This window comes from Nothobranchius furzeri, chromosome 9, assembly GCF_043380555.1.
Source record: "Nothobranchius furzeri strain GRZ-AD chromosome 9, NfurGRZ-RIMD1, whole genome shotgun sequence".
In the NCBI taxonomy this organism is placed as follows: Eukaryota; Metazoa; Chordata; class Actinopteri; order Cyprinodontiformes; family Nothobranchiidae; genus Nothobranchius; species Nothobranchius furzeri.
Window position 1 is genome coordinate 32,385,894 of NC_091749.1, and position 14,652 is coordinate 32,400,545.

The 14,652-nt window shown below is 41.8% G+C and overlaps 1 long non-coding RNA gene across 1 annotated transcript in view; it reads left to right on the plus strand.

Annotated features, from left to right (window-relative positions):
- Positions 1-10,200, plus strand: part of LOC139071669 (uncharacterized) — an 11,892-nt gene extending 1,692 nt beyond the window's left edge. The window contains exons 2-5 of the long non-coding RNA XR_011521498.1: positions 1,635-1,729; positions 3,043-3,123; positions 3,690-3,774; positions 5,667-10,200. This is a non-coding gene — a long non-coding RNA (uncharacterized lncRNA). The remainder of the gene's footprint in view (positions 1-1,634; positions 1,730-3,042; positions 3,124-3,689; positions 3,775-5,666) is intronic.
- Positions 10,201-14,652: the final 4,452 nt, after the last annotated feature.

The following is a 14,652-nucleotide window of genomic DNA, read 5'->3' on the forward strand; positions in this document are numbered from 1 at the left end:
GTAGTTTAACTTTTTTTAAGGAAACGTCAAAGAAATAAAGAAAGGAAGAACATGAATGAGAGGAGGCTACTAGCGCCGTTATGGCACTGCTAACAACGAAGCTAGCCGAGAACAAGGAGGGGCTGCTAGCAGAGTTTTCCAAACTGGAGGCAAAGTTGGACAACTTTCAAACTATGGTTAACGACCACCGCCAATGGATTTGGGAAACTGGAGGAATTTGCAGACTCTGCTGATTCTGATTCACGGGAGGTACAGACGAAGCTCGCAGCTGTGATGGAGGACAATGCTAAGATGAAGGCTAGGCTAATGGACCTGGAAGGAAGAAGCCGCCACAACAATCTGCGTATAATCGGCCTGCCTGAGGGCATTTAGGGCGCCCAACCAACCACCGTCTTTTCCACACTGCTTCTGGATGTATTCGGAAAGGACGTCCTGTTCTCGCCACCTAAACTGGACCGAGCCCACCGTACTCTGGTCGCCAAACCAGGACCGACACAGAGACCGCGGCCTGTGGAGATATGCTCCCACCTGTTCCGTCTAGCATTCCAATAGTTACTCTCTTTGCTCCAATCCATCTGTTTGTTGTATGATGTTCTATCTTTTATTGTTGTGTATTTTATCTCTGTCTGTAAAGTGTCCTTGAGTGTTGAGAAAGGCGCTGTTGAAATGAAATGTATATTATTATTGTTTTCAGACCCAGAAGCTAGTGGTATGTACGGCCCGAAAACTATGGGGTAAGCTAAGCTACAATGGCTCCCTCATACACATCTTTGAGGATTACTGCCCAGAAGTTCTGGAGCAGCGTGCCAGGTACCGGGACGTCATGAAGCAGCTATATGATCTGGGCCTCAAGCCAACCCTACGTTACCCAGCTAAGCTATCCGTGGTGACTGAAGATGGCCTGAGAAAACATGTTTCCTTCGTGGATGAAGCTAAGGCTTTTATGGCCGCCCCGTACTCACCCGACTAGTGCGGCCACAGATCCTAAGGAAGTCTGAATTCAACTCGATGAAGCAACTGTATGTTATGTGTTCATTTTGATGTGCTGAAACATCTGTGACTGATTATTAGCGTTGTTATTTCTTATTCCTACTCCCACGACAGACATTTTTTCCTGTTCTTTTTGTATTTTGTTCGCTCCCCATTTGGAGCATTCATTTAGTAATGCACAGTATTTATTGAATTTGCTGTGTGTGGCTTTTTTGAACTTGACGATCTGACCTCGTTTTAAGGCTTTTAAGCCCTCAGTTGATATTAGGATACCTTACTGCGCCCCCTGCTGTTCTTTGTTTGCTTGAAAGGCATAAATGCTTTATTTTTATTAAAAAAATAAATAAATAAAAAAGAAGAAAAAACTTTTTCAGTTAATCTTACAGATCTCGGTTAATTGTGGTCAAATTTGGATTGATGGTCGATATTCACCTTAATACTTTGGAGCTGCTGATATGGGAAAGTCTATTAAGGGCTATGTTAAGCACCTTTGTGCAATGTGCACTTAAGTGTGTTTTGATTGGGGGCTCCGACTTGGGTGTAAGAGTGGATGTGTGTATCGTTGTTTGTTCAATGGAGGGGTCTCCTTGTTGTTGTTTATTTTGTTTACCCCCCCGTTTTGTTTTGCTTTGTCCTCTCGACAGCTCTGCTCTCTTGGACTCTTTGTTCATCCCCGGCCCGGGTTCTCAGGTGTACATCTTCTCTACCATATACAGTCCCCTGGACCCTTGGCATTGAGGTATGGCTGATAATGATGGTGGTTTGAGGTTTATTTCGTGGAATGTGAAGGGATTGGGTAGCGCAAAAAAATTGGGAAGGGTTATGGCACATTTAGACCATCTCAGGGGAGACATATATTTCATACAAGAAACCCATTTGTGCAACAGAGAGGTAGTTACACTGAAGAGAAAATGGGTTGGACAAGTGTTTCACTCCTCATTTAATGGCACGGCTAGGGGCATAGCGATAGTGATCTGTAACAACGTCCCGTTTGTATCTGCTGAATCTATTTCAGATCCCAATGGAAGGTATGTGATTGTCTCTGGCCTTCTTCAAAAGGTTTCCATCATATTAGTTTGCGTTTATAGTCCTAATTCGGATGATTGCCAGTTTGTGACAAAACTTTTTACGTCCTTGCCCAGCTTGGAAAACCATTATAATATCATGGGTGGTGATTTCAACTTTGTACAGGGCCCACTGTTGGATAGGTCGTCACCAAAGGCTGCTCCATCTACAAAACTGGCAAAGACGTTGGCGCATCAGTTTGGTCTAAAAGGTCCCTGGAGACACAAATTTCCCACTGCCAAGACATTTTTGTTTTTTTCTAATGTACATCACTCTTATACCTGTATTGACTTTTTCCTGATAGAAACTAGATTGCTCACCAAGGTTCTTTCTACAAATTACCACAGGATTGTGATATCAGACCATGCTCTAGCATCCCTGGATTTAGCTCTATTTTTGCCGCATAGTCCTGGTAAAGCATGGAGATTCAATTGGGCTCTCATAGCGGAGGACAATTATAAACGGTTCATACGATCTCAGATTTTGCTGTGTCTTGAGTTGAATGACCTCCCTGGCACTAGGAGGGGTATTATCTGGGAAGCTTCTAAAACTTACATTAGAGGTGAACTGATAGATTTCATTTCACATAGGAAGAAAGCTGATAACTTGCAAATGACAGAACTTCTCAGGGACATAAAACAGATAGATGACAAATATGCTTCTTGTCCAGATCCCAAGCTTTATAAGGAACGCCTTAAGCTCCAGACGGAGTTGGATCTCATTTCTACTACCGACATTAAAACACTATTGTTGAGGTCTAGACAACACTTTTATGAATCTGGTAATAAAGCAGGGAGGCTTCTTTTGCATCAGGCCAGAGCTGAGGTGTCCTCATGATTAATCTCTGAAATCAAATCACTCGCAGGGGAAGTACTCACTGATCCTGGGGAGATAAATAAGATCTTTGCAGAGTTCTACTCCTCTTTATACTCCTCAGATCATCCTTTGCCTCTGGATAATTTTTTGAATAACATCTGTTTTCCTCAGATAGAAATTGATGCAGCTGTGGCTCTTGGCAACTCATTACTGTTGAGGAGGTTCAGGAGGCCATTGGTACCCTTCAGAGCAGTAAGTCACCTGGGCCTGATGGCTTCACAGCTGAATATTATAAGCTAGCCTCGGATCTGCTCACTCCTCTTTTACGAGACATGTATAATGAAGCATTTAGCTGCAGTCACCTCCCAGATACCCTGTCAGAGGCCACTATTTCTCTCCTTATGAAACAGGATAAGGATCCTTTGTTATGTAGCAGCTATAGGCCGATCTCTTTACTTAATATTGATCTAAAAATCCTCTCCAAGATTCTTGCTCTGCGTCTGCAGCATGTTCTGTCACCTATCATAGCGCTGGACCAGACTGGCTTTATGAAGGGTCGGCAATCCTCACATAACACTAGGCGCCTGCTTAATATCATTTACTTGTCTAATTCTAAAGTGCCAGAGGTTGCAGTGTCCCTTGACACGGAGAAGACCTTTGACAGGATTGAAAGGGGTTTTTTATTCAATGTGATAGCGAGGTTTGGTCTCAGTGAAGCCTTTATTCTTTGGATCAAGTTGTTGTACTCATCGCCGAGAGCTTCTGTTCAGACTAATAATACTTTGTCTCCTTCTATCCATCTCTGTCGTGGCACCAAGCAAGGCTGTCCTCTATCCCAGTTACTCTTTACCCTGGTCATGGAGCCACTTGCTCTCCAGTTGCAGGCTGAGGATGGCTTCAAAGGTATTGTACGTAAAAACACAACTCATAAAGTGTCACTTTATGCGGATGTCCTCCTCCTACATGTTTCTGACCCTGCAAACTCTTTTCCGGTTATTTTTGATATCCTAGATTGTTTTAGTGCTGTCTCCGGCTATTAACTAAACTACCAAAAGCACGAGCTCCTGCCAATCAATACACCAGCCTCCTCACTTCTGCATACAACAGTGTCGTTTAAATGGTCGACAGGCGGCTTTTGGTATTTAGGAATTCGTGTTACCAAGGTCATATCGAATCTGTTTCAGGCTAACTTTGTGCCGATAATTGAGAAAACGGAGCAGGATTTTGTTCGGTGGTCGAATTTGTCCCTCTCACTTGTAGGCCGTATCAATTTAGTTAAGATGGTAGTGCTTCCAAAATTTCTTTACCTATTTCAGCATGTCCCTGTTTTGCTAACCAAAGCACTTTTTTATAAGTTAGATAAGCTAATTTCAACTTTTCTATGGGGAGGTAAGCTGGCCAGGATTCGCAAATCAGTTCTGCAGTCACCTAAAGAGAAGGGAGGTTTTGCCCTCCCTGTATTCAGATTATATTTTTGGGCTGCAAATGTACAAAAGCTTCTTTTTTGGTTACAAGGCGAGTCTTTTTCTCTACCAGCGTGGGTACAGCTGGAGCGGGAATCAGTTTCCTTTTCTTTACGTTCCGCTTTATGCTCGCAGCTTCCATTACCACTTTCACATCTGTCTAATTCCCTGTTAGTTAATATGTCTTTGAAAAATTGGAAACAGATAAGAACGTTTTTCGGCCTCCAGTGTCCTTCAGTTTTAGGCTCTGTCTACGGAAATTGCCTATTGGAGCCTTCAAGGACTGACTTGGAATTCAAGTTATGGCACGCTAATGGTATCAGATCCATTGGTGATTTGTACCTAGATAACACCTTTTGCTTCTTTATTGAACTTATTAAAAAATACAATTTACCTAATAACCACCTCTTTCGATTTTTTCAAATAAGGGGCTATGTAAAGAAGCACTTTCCAAATCGCCCCCCAGAAACTCTTTTAGACACTCTTTTGTCTACAGATATCAATGCTGGGAGGTGCATTTGTGTGCTCTATGGTCTGATGTGGTCGACCTCAACAACAACTCTTACCGCCACTAAAATGGCTTGGAAAGATAGCCTCGGGATCACCTTATCTGAACAACAATGGGACTTGGCGTTATCTTTAGTACACTTGTCATCCATATGTGCTTGACATAGGTTAATTCAATGCAAGGTTTTATATAAGAATCCATTATACTAATGCTAGACTAGCTAAAATGTATCCTTCAGTTAGCGATGCCTGTAGTAGATGTTTTTTGTCACCAACCAATCACGTACACATGTTCTGGTCCTGCCCAAAACTGTCTGCATTTTGGTCAGACATTTTTGCTACGCTGAACAAGGCCTATGATGGTGCCATTGTGTCTAATCCCCTCTTTGCAATTTTTGGTCTTCCACCCACCACGGACTTACCACGACGGTTGAAGAGAGTGGTAGCATTTACAACCCTTCTTGCCTGTAGGTTGATTCTGTTAAACTGGACAAATTCCCAACCCCCTTCACATATCTACTGGATCAGGGAGGTGCAACATAATCTGAAGGTTGAGAAACCAAGATTCTCTCTTAAAGGGTCTGTTAATTTATTTAATGCCACCTGGAACCCTTTCATACTCTACACAGAGTCTCATTAACTGGAATCAGCTATAGAGCATTGATATTGGTATTTGCACATATGTGTATACTTAAATACTTTTTCAATTTTAATTTTGTTTCATTTTTATTTTTTGTTGTATTTTTAATTTTTATTTGTTTTTTTTTCTTTTCCCTTTTTCCTGTTTATTCTGGGTCCCCACGGATATTGAAGAAGAAGAAGAAGAAGAAGAAGAAGAAGAAGAAGAAGAAGAAAGTATCATTTCTATAGCGCCTCTCAAGATAAAAATCACAAGGCGCTTCACAAAAACAAAAAATGTACAAATATAAAAAGGCATTTAGAAAATACTTAAAAATATATTTAAAATGAGCAAGAAGAGACAATTGTGATTAAAAAAATGTTAAGAAAGAGAGAGTGAATAGGAAAGAGGGAAATCAGTGGCTCCTGAGGAAGGTGGAAAAGGTGGAGAGAGCAGAACAAAGAGAGAGTGGTGAAGAAGGTCATACAAAAGCCAGCTTGAACAAGTGAGTCTTCAGCTGCTTTTTAAAGGAGTCCACTGAGTTCACTGATGTCAGGCTCAGGGGGAGAGAGTTCCAGAGTCTGGGGGCCGCAGCAGCAAATGATCTGTCACCTTTGGTCTTTAGCGTGGTGCTGCACAACCAGTAGGCCAGAGATATGCCGGGCTGACCGCTGAGTAAAACCGGGTGGAACACAGAGGTCTCCGAGAGCTCCACAAGCCAGCGGCCACGCAGCAGACAAGCGCCGCTGCGATCTGAGATGCGCAGAGCTGCCGCTGGGGAGAACCGGATGGAAAGGTTTCCATCCCAGAGCTCCACAAGCCGGCAGCCCGCGCAGCAGACAGAAGCCGCGATCAGACACAAATGCGCCGGAGCCACAGGGAGGGGAGATTGGGTGGAAAACATCGGTCTCCCGAGAGCTCCACAAGCCGATAGTCGGAACCCAGCTCCACCAACATGTTATATTTCAACCCATTTTCTAAAGTGCAGCATTATGTTAAATGCACTGGGTTTTACCCTATTACATTTAAATTTCATGGTTAAACAGTACATGTTAAAATCTAAGCTCAGCTCGGCAGTGACCTAAAATACATAAATATAATTTTACTTACAGAAAAAAATGAAGTGGAGACTCCTTGGACGCTCTATTAGTGCAATTAATGCCACATTAATCATTTTGTCCAACAATTGCACTAAAAATATCCAAAAAGAATACACAAACACAGAGACTCAAAATCCCGGAACAATTTCCAGGCCAGACCGAGGCTCTACTGACTCCTTTCCACGGAGCTAGCTCTGTGGTCACGTGGGTCTGATGCTCATTAATTATACAGAATTTTAGGCTTTTAATACACTTAAACAGAAGAGTGAGAAAAAATTCACCCCCCTCAGAGTTGTCATGAGTGTAAACTAGATCATTTAAACCAAAAACATGTTTTGGAACCAGGCTGTAAACATGTTTATTTCTGCTGTGAAATTGGAATTTTTAACATGGGAGTCAATGAGGATTTGCTCGCTTCTGACACCAGCCCCCAGCGGATGAGGGTGGAACTGCAATTTTTGGTGTTTCCGGGATTGCTTCCATTTTTGAGCCGCATTGTGGGGGCTTGGTCCGTGTAGAGAGCCATTCATCTTGTCTTCTGGTAACAAACCTCCCCAGAAGTCGGTAAAGCGCACCCGCTCAAACCCCACCCACCGCTGTGACAGAAGTAGGAGGAACCCTAACCAACTCTGTGTGCCCTCACGGACACCGCAGGAGCACATTGCTCTTAATACCACCCCCCACCCAGACTCAAGGCAGTTTGTTAATAACTCTAACCTTCTCTCTGTGTCTGTCCTGGGACTGGGCGATCTGGGTTCAAATCCCGGTCGGGTCATACCAAAGACTTTAAAAATGGGACCCTGCTTGATGCACAGCTTTAAAGGTGTTGGAATCGGGGGTTAAACCACTAAATAGTTCCTGACGCCAGCCACTGCTAGCTTACTACTTCCCACGGTGATGGGTCAAATGCGGAGATGAATTTAACCAGTTTGCGATGACTAATGGGGCTTAAACTTTAACAAATAACATCACCTGTTTATTTATTTTGTCATGAATAAAATAATGTGTTACTTTTTGTGTTTTTAACCTCCTGAGGCCATCCACTTTTATTTAGAAGGAATTCAAGGAGAGCGTGGCTCAGCCAGGAAGACGTGTGATGAACGACACAGATCTGGGACCTGGAAGAGCAGACGGACAGGAAGGGTGATCACCATCCACTTTTACTTAAGAAGGCTAGTTTTTTATCTAATTAAATTCTGATATTTAGAAAAAACTCACAATTAATGTTGGACTTGCTAATTTTCTTATATGTATAGAAATAACACCCATAGTGAACACTGACTGACTTACGAAAGTAAAATAAACAAAATTAAATAATTATATCCTACAAAAAAACTTGCAATAACTTAATAATATAACATAACCCAATAACCACATTTTAACAGTCTGCTGCTGAAGGTTCTCAGTCATCCAGGTCATGGTAATCCAAAAGGGTTCAAATGAAGCCAACTGGAATTCTTTGGTTTCTTGACGACGTTCTGCTTCTCATCCGAGGAACTTTGTCAATTCTGACTGGAAAATGGGAGACTCAGTCAGTTGTCTATTGTTTAACGAGTAGAAACTACACATGAACACCCCTTCTCCCTACCCCCTGAGGAGTCATTAGCCCTTATTGTGGGTGAATGGTTGTTTTGATGCAGGAGGGTGTGACTTAGGCCTAGTCCACACGTAGCCGGTTTTTTTTTAAAACGAATATCCGCCCCTCCAAAAACTTGCATCCACACCACCTCGTTTAAAAAAAAAAAACTCTGTCCACACGTACCCGGATAAATACGTTGTTAAGGACATGCCAGACCTGTAGGCGTCAGTACTTCCCCCGTTCTTAACCTCGTCCTTCGTCTGTGGTCTTCCGCAAGGAGCAGTAATTCCGCTTGCAAAAACAAACAAGCAAAAAGCGCTTGGACAATTGATAAAGCGAGCGCAGCTCTGAGGGCATCCATGCTGTCGGCTAGTGTAAACACAGGTCGCACACGTGATGTCAGACCTGTGCACTATACAAGTGCGGGTCATGTCAGCATTTTTTGTCGCGGAAAGTGACGTTGCGGACCTTAAAACTCCGGTTTTGTCTGTCCACACGCAGACACCCAAAACGGAGAAAACACAGATCTTCACTTTGGCCGGAGTTTTTAAAAAGATCCGTTTTCGTGTGAAAAAAACTCCGTTTTCGTGTGGATGACAGGCCAAAACGTAGAAAAATATCTACGTTTTGGCAGATCCCCGGCTACGTGTGGACAGGGACCTAGACTGAAACTGTTTTGGAATTAGGTTTAGGTGAAACCTGAGGCCTCCTCCTCCATTTAATGTATGTTTGACATAGATAGCTTCCTTTACTCCTCTATCAAACCACCTTCTCTGTCCAGAATGTTTACTTTGTCTTCTTCAAAGGTGTGTCCCTTGTCCTTCAGGTGTAAGTGCACTGCAGAGTCTTCATCTGAAGAGGTGGCTCTTCTGTGTTGTGCCATGCTCTTGTGTAGGCTCTTTTTTTAAGTCTCTTTGGATCAAAATATAACAAAATTCTTCAGATAAAATGCATCCTGCATGATTGTCCATATATAAACGATAACTAAAATGTGTTTTTCCGCCATAGTAAAAATGTACTAAATCTCCTGAAAAGATGCAGCAAGTTGTAGAAACATTTCAGAACTCTATTCCCTTAAATCTTTCCTTCTCTTTCCTGGACTTCTGCAAAAGTTGTGACTCAGAAGATGTCTGAGCTGGGCCAGTGTAGGAGAATGTTTAATTTTTTTCTAAATAAAAGCATTTGGACGTAGCGATGCCTTCAACTGAAGCACAAGCTCTTAGCATTGCAAAAAAATGCGAGGAAGTGTGTGTGTGTGTGTGTGTGTGTGTGTGTGTGTGTGTGTGTGTGTGTGTGTGTGTGTGTGTGTGTGTGTGTGTGTGTGTGTCACTGATGACCGAAACACATTGTGTCTCATCCCACCAGGTGTCTTTGCATCAGGATCAAGGCCGGCCTTTATCAGACTTTTACAGTAAACCACAGCCTCTTCCTCGCTGTCACACCCTAACAGCTGTAGCCGGGGTGTAAGCGAGTCATCAGAAAACATTTCAGATAACTCTGGTGGTTTCAGGCTGTTGTCATACCCTTGGGCCTCACTCTTGGGCCAGGAGAACAAAAGTTAATGGTATGACTCCGATGTGCATGCAGAGCGGTGGGAAAGTATGACAGAGTCAGCACAATCAGCTCGGATTGTACTCGTAACCTCTGTTACTTCATTCGAGGGAAATGCCATTTCTGTGATATCTTATGTGGATTATTTTTATTATTGTGAAATTAAACAAGCATTAGTCTGATGAAGCATATTATTTGGAACATTTTTATTAACAAGTACAGAAACCGTTATGTGTTTTTTTGTTTTTATTTTTTGCTTGTTTTCTGTATTTTTGTTGCATTGCATCAATGCTTTAAACTCAAATTAGATTAATTTTTACATTTAAACTTGCAATTCTAATTCCCCTGTAGCCTGTGAATGTTGTTATCGTACACATGTTCCAATGACAAAAGGCATTTTTATGGTTGGATGAGCTCCAAACTGATTCTCAGCAAGAATCTTGAAATTCCTGGATTGAAATGAAGACTAATTTTTGCTGCTGGTATTTAGGTAAAAGACGTGTGTGTGTGTGTGTGTGTGTGTGTGTGTGTGTGTGTGTGTGTGTGTGTGTGTGTGTGTGTGTGTGTGTGTGTGTGTGTGTGTGTGTGCGTGTGTGCGTGCGTGTGTGTGTGTGTGTGTGTGCGTGTGTGTGTGTGTTTCAGATATCAGGACGTCAGAAAGCTCAGAGCCACCTCCGCTAACTTGTCCCAGCAAATACTTAAATTTTAGGAATTTTTTTTACAACAATGAAAGGAACTGCTGATTAATTCTGCAAAGTCGGAGTTCAACTTAGGCTGTGGATGATCGATTTATTTATTTTTGGTTGGAAGAGGTGACGACTAAATAGACGTAGATATCAAGAAATGTTAACATACATTGTAAATTTTGATTTGTTCTACTTGAAAAAAGAATGCAATCTAACATGAACTTAAATGTGTGGAACGCTGAAATTTTTTAAATTTTTATTACTGATCATAATCGGTCACGGTAATCAGTTTTTCATGCAGGCTGAACATGAAAATAGTAGTGTCCTACACCTATCTCCTGCATTAACTTCTGATAGAAAATAGACGGTGAAACTCTAGGATTTGAAAAGCCCGACAGATCTACGTCACACTGTCACTGACCATTCATGGACTCACCCATCTTGACTCGCAACAGGGAAGGCTGTTGTTAGGTTAGCGTCCAGAAAACAGCAGTGAATGTCTTGTCTATTAGACGCTAACCATTAGCATTAGCAGCTCCACCACTCAGCAGAACTTCTCCAGGCTTGTGTTATTTGTAAAGATAAAACATCAGCGTTGCAAAGCAAACAGAGGGCCACGTTGCTGTTCGCCAATCAGAGGTGAGGTGTCCAAATATCAGGAAATACGACTACAAAACCTGCAGTCTGCAGCTCAACTGTGATGTGGCTCACTTCTAGTTCCTGAAACTTGTGCACCAGGGCTTTTCCATTCGTTCCACTAGAGACCACTGAAAATGTATTGATTAAACGAGTGTTCCACACCTTTAAAATAGTGAGTGCACAAGGTATGAGAATCAGTTTGGACAAGGTATGTGTTGGAGCTACCAATACTTACAAAGTAAATTAAATTTAAATACTTAAACTAGGGGGACAATGGTGGCAGAGGAGTTAAGTGCCCATCTTGTGATCCGCAGACCCACCAACCCACCAGAGAGTTGTGGGATCGAGTCCCACTGAGGATGTCGCAGTCGTGTCCGTGGACACGACCTTTAACCGTCCTTTCCTGTTGGTGGTGGTCGGAGGGACTGGTAGCACCAGTGTTTGGATGCCTCTCTCCCATTCCCAGGGCAGCTGTGACTACGATGTATGTCACTGCCACCAGAGTGTGTGTGTGTGTGTGAGAGAGAGAGAGAGAGAGAGAGAGAGAGAGAGAGAGAGAGAGAGAGAGAGAGAGAGAGAGAGAGAGAGAGAGAGAGAGAGAGAGAGAGAAAGAGAGAGTGAATGGGTGAATGATTGATTGTGTTGTGAAGCACCTTGGGGGGTTGTAGAGCTATTGAAGTTACAAGTTACCATTTATAACAAACTAGTGCAAAGTACTTAAATCGTTGCTTACCTAACTAGTGTTTCAGAATTATACTTAGGCAGTAGTAAACTGTAAGCAAAGTTTAAATACTTTGTACACATTTTTTTAGTTACAGTAACTTACATTTAAGTGCATTTTACTTGGTAAGTGAAAAAGTAGCTCTGTCACATAATTACCAAGTGACGTGAACATATTAGTTTGAGTGTATTAAATGTGAATAAATTAACTTTTGACCAGTAGAGGCCAGAAAGCTCGATCAAGTGCAAATATAGAGATAAACAATAAAAGAAGTTGCAAAAGATGATGCGAACAAACTCATAAAGCACATTTTTTGCAATATGACCTTTTAAATCTTTATTAAGTTATCAACTTTTAAATTAAAAACCAAAGCACATTAAGATTTAATCATTCTGTGGCTGTCAACAGTAAAAAAAAACACCATCAGAAGGGTTTCACAGAAATCTACACGCTTTGGACCCCTGTTGATCCACCCCTGTTGGCTTTATTTGTTTATTTGTTAATTGCATTGTGTGTACATTCTGTAGATGGGAGGGAGGAGGGTTAGCTTATAAGTAATTAACAAGTAATTTGCTCCATCTAGAGAAATGGGGAAGTTACTCATGCGATGCACCCTGACAAGGTCACTGGCTGATAGATGAGCTTGAGCGAGGGGATTTTTCTTTTTCTTTCTTTTTTTCCAGAGATTGCGAAGGCAGCCAGAACTGTGGGAACCAGACAATTAGTCGGCGGAAGGGTGGGCAGCCATGCTGGATGATGACCATGAGACTGGTTACATGAATACTCACCACTTGGCTGACTGACAGGGAGAGAACCGACACCTGGGCTCGACCAGCACCTAACACTCTGTCATTTATCTTTCAGGAGGCTGATTGGGCAATTTGCCAGCAGTTTAGGAAGACCATGTGCTACTTTAAACAAGCAAGGATGGAATCCCTGAAGACAAAAAGACCACAAGGCTGCAGAAATCAGCTCAAGCGGAAGGATTTCTGGGATGTGTAAAACAGATTAGTTCTAATAAAGCAAGAAAGAGTGAATATTAAACTGAAATTATTCACCTGAATTTGATTTAGAGGGCTGTAACTTTTTTTATTTTCACAACTTCATGAGAAAAATTGCTCCTATGAAAAGCAATGGCAGAAAAATATCTTGGTTTGTTGAAAAAAGACTTGAAGTTAATCTGATTTTAGCATAAAACATTATATTTCTCTACAGCGTTAAAGTAATGACAATTATTTTTGGCATAAAGTGTAATTTTACAACCTCACGGGAAGTTGTGGGGAAGAGGAGTGCTGGACAAAAATAGAAAGAAATCATTGACTTCAGATAAAATTTCAAAGATATATTGTTTAAAACAACTTTACGGGTTTAGAATGTTATAATTTTCAAGTTTACTTTTTGGGCATTTTTTCTTCTAGGAGATAAAAACAATGCCTCACATGCACCTGGAGCTTCAAAGCCTGCAGAACTCGTATTCAGGACTTGAAATACACCAGGCGCTTGACAACAGTTGTTAATCAGATAATGAAAGTCTTAGATTTACACAAGCACTCTTGCAGAGAAGCAGCAATAATTTTTTGCCATGGCAGCCTACAAGGGTGGGGAGAAAGTGGAGGTGGGATTTGGTACCAGGCGCTTGCCTTCCCAACAGAATGACGCATCTAGTGATCTCTGTGGTGAAACACTCCATCAGCCATTTCCCCTCAGCACATTATTTTGGGCAGTTTGTGCCTTGATGAATGTAACAGAGTCAAGTTCCCTTTTTGTGTAAATGCTAACATAAATACACGACAAGCAGACTTTCGGAGGAATTACGACACGGCGTGATGTGCCTCTATAGCCAATGAATCCTCAAAGTACACATATTTCCTGACAAGATGAGCTGTGAGCGGTGATGCAAGGAAATGAAAAACAGGATCTTCACCACGGGACAAAAGCCTGCTCGCCACCCAAACATCTGTAACCCGACCCCACAGTCTAGGGATGACCTCTTGCTCCACTTGCCCTGCTCACCTCAATCAGCGAGTGATCTGCCATTGTAACAATACGCAGGGTCCCATTTGGTACAGAGGCCCTACACGTGCACACATAGGTCAATGGGTGTCTGGTGGAGGAGAGCTGCCCTCTGACATCTCTGGCTTGGAAAGCTCTGGGTCAGTCCTTCTGCGGTGGTCCACAAAGACAGACTGGGGTTTAATCAGATAACTTCTTCAGGGAATCACCTCAGTAACTCAAATCCAAAACATCCACAGTTAATCTTCCAGAGGAGAGATTGACATTCAAATAAAAGTCTGGACTTAGTTGAGGGAAGCCTATGTGACTAATGAAGATTATGATAACTGGTGTGGAAAAACTAAATAACTAAAACATTCTAACTCTTGCTCACAGTACTCATAGTTGTCAAGAGTGAATTCATTTAACATATAAAATAAAGAAACAAATGACAGGCTGGTCCTCACGTGTTGCTGTCTGCATGATTTCTGTTTTTCTGCACCAGCACACCTGGTTGGAATCAAACTTCTGAAGAAATTGATGATATGCTGAAGAGGTTATTCAATACTTAAATAAAGTGCGTTAGAGCAGGAGAATATATAAAAAGTGCAGGACAGTGTCACTCCAGAACTGGGATTCAAGTTAACTGCATGAGTCTCGCATGTAATACATGGACATTTGCACTTCCAGATAAACGGAATGATCAAGGATTTAAACTGAAGACACAATTCACCAACAACTGTGTTTTTAAAGCATAAATATGATCAAAAATGTAAAAGAGTACTAAGAAAAAATTCTATGTGGTAATTATGTTTTTATTTAGCAATTACCTAATAAAATATTGGTTATTTGTGATAAATAGAAGTAGAGTGATATAAAGTGGCGCTAGGGAATTCAAAAAAAGAATCAACAATTTTTTATTTT